We start from the raw sequence: 2,701 nt of genomic DNA on the forward strand, positions 1-2,701 counted from the left end.
ATAAGAAATAATATTTTCAAAGAGATGTCTCTGACAGTATCTAGATCTAGAACAGTGATTCTCAAACTTTTTGGGTATCAGAAGCCCTTTATGTCCTTAAAAATTATTGAGGACCCCAAGGAGCTTTTGTTTATATGGGTTATCATATTAAAATTTTAAAAGTCTTAGTATTATTATTATTATTATTATTACGAAAATAGCTTTGACCTTGTGGATCCCTTGAAAAAGAGGTCTTTGGACCACACTTTGAGAACCACTGAACTAACCTCATCCCATTCTAGAAGCCATCCCTTAATTTCTGGGTGCTGGCCCAGACTCCCATGGTGGAGGGCATGGCAACACTGGTCTAAGCACTAAGGTCTGTTTTCTAAAGTTGGCCTGATGAATCCTTTGATGAAATGGATGGTACATTAACTGTTTAACAGTATATTCAACAGAATATAAGGGCAGATGTTCTGATACTGACAAAATTCTTGAACCACCTGAAGGCTAAAATAAGGTGGACGAAATATGAACACGGAAGGTAATTCTACTTGGAGCTAAATGAACTTGCTGTCAAACTTCATATACTCAGATGGATGGCGAATAGAAAATGGATTTTAATTTGTGCAGCTCATAAGACTCCAAAAGAGTTTCCTGCTATAGACTACACTAGGCACACACTTGATAGCACGACCTCTAAAGAACAACAGTTTTTCCTTAACGGGGTTCACGTAAAAGAATCATGTGTAGGCAAACTCAGATTGGTATCCCATAGGATTTTTGTACAAAATATTTTAATCATTAGCAAATACTTGATGAATATGAAAATAAAACATATTAGAGTCACCAATGTACTAAATATGTGATGAGATATAATTTGATGTCTAAGGAAAACTTGAATATACCAATTTTGGAAGAGGAAGTACACAATTCAGTGTCTGGGGAAAGTGAAGCATGATGGGAATTACACATAAAAATGTACTGAACCCATCATTAACATTAATTATGTACTGTATATATATAATTATAGACACTCCAATCATGCATTTATATCATGGCTTCTTTGTTTAGAATAGTTTTGCATATTGTGTGTTGACTTTTAAAATGGGAAATACTGTATTTGTGAGCTGTATATTCACCAGTATAACACTCATGTCTTTTTAAATAAGATTAGTACTATGTGTTTATAATACCTGTTAACAAAAGAAATTATAATTTTGTAAAACTGCTGCTAAATAATCAACAGATCACAATCTTCAGTAAACAAACTTATCAGGAAAAAAAAAAGATTAGTGAGCTTTAGGTTTCCAGTATGCACATTTACTAATGATATAGCAATACTTCACTTAGTTTTACATCCTAAATTTAGAATAGTCTAGAGGATTCCATATAAGTTCAGGCTAAATCATATCTCATTTCTGAAATACTGTTTCCAAAATCTGATCATGAATTTATATGTATACAAAGATTACGTGTATATCCAAATGTAAACATAAGTATAGTCTTTTTTTATTTTTGGGGGGGGCAAGACAATCAGGGTTAAGTGACTTGTCCAGGGTCACACAACTAGTGAGTATCATGTGTCTGAGGTCACATTTGAACTCAGTTCCTCTTGACTCCAGGGTCAGTGCTCTATCCACTGTGCCACCCAGCTGCCCCCAAGCAAGTACAGTCTTAATAATACTAAGAGATTAATCTTACTCTGCTATGCAACATGCCTAAAAGCTGTATGCTTTTTTTCTGGATTTACCTTTTTGTAAAAGTGAACTCCAAGAAGTTTTGTATACATCATGGTAAAGATGCCAAGGTGAATAAATGTTTCTCCCTACAAGAACCACTGTTGAAATCTGCATTTCTTTTGCTTTCATTTCTGATGCTGTCAATTGACATGGGGTATTTCATTTATTTTCTAATATTTTTACTTACAAATTGCATACACCCATCACAAGTGTTTGAACTCCCTCAAAGTATCATATAAATACTGAGAATTATTTAACAAGGGGCAACCTGGACTGTCTGAGTTGCTTGCATTTTCCTAAACTTTCAGTATATCAAACCCAAAAAGTAAAATCTATTTCAAAGTGAACCCCATCTCATTGTTAAAGTTTGTATTATTAAATCAGATGTAGAGTCAGACTCAGAATCAGAAGAAGAGCTGGGTTGAAGTCCCATCTCTGATAAATATCAGCAACTTGACCCTAAGTAAGTTACTTATCCTCTCATTGTCCAGGTAACTCACTCAGACTATAGTAATGAGTCAAATCAAGTCAATAAGCATTTATTACCACTATGCTAAGTGCTAAGAATACAAATACAAACAAAAAGACAGTCCCTTCCCTCAAGGAGCTTACATTCTAATGGGGGATGACAACACAGAAAAGGAAGCTAAAAGGGAGGAAAGGAGAGAGGGAGCAGGTACCCACTTAGGGTCATGATGGAGAAAGCCTGGAGACCCAAGAGTAGAACCCAAGGAGGAATGAAAACATGCCTGGCCTGGGCACTTTCCTTAAAATGGAAGTTCTGGGAGGAATCGACTAATTTGGGAAGGAGCTTCAGGGGCAGAGTGAACTCCCAGGGTAAGAAATGTAATTGCAATGATCAGTCTTAGCCCTACAGAGATGAGGAAATATGCCTCCCCCCTTTCACTGGAGAGGTGTGGAACTATGGATATAAAATGTCACATACACTGTCCAACATAATGTCCATGTTAGTTGGCTTA

General features: G+C 35.9%; 1 pseudogene; it reads left to right on the plus strand.

Annotated features, from left to right (window-relative positions):
- Positions 1 to 377: 377 nt before the first annotated feature.
- Positions 378 to 940, plus strand: LOC114037640 (annotated as a pseudogene).
- Positions 941 to 2,701: the final 1,761 nt, after the last annotated feature.

Source organism: Vombatus ursinus, unplaced genomic scaffold (genome assembly GCF_900497805.2).
Source record: "Vombatus ursinus unplaced genomic scaffold, bare-nosed wombat genome assembly UNPS02010461.1, whole genome shotgun sequence".
NCBI classification, from domain to species: Eukaryota; Metazoa; Chordata; class Mammalia; order Diprotodontia; family Vombatidae; genus Vombatus; species Vombatus ursinus.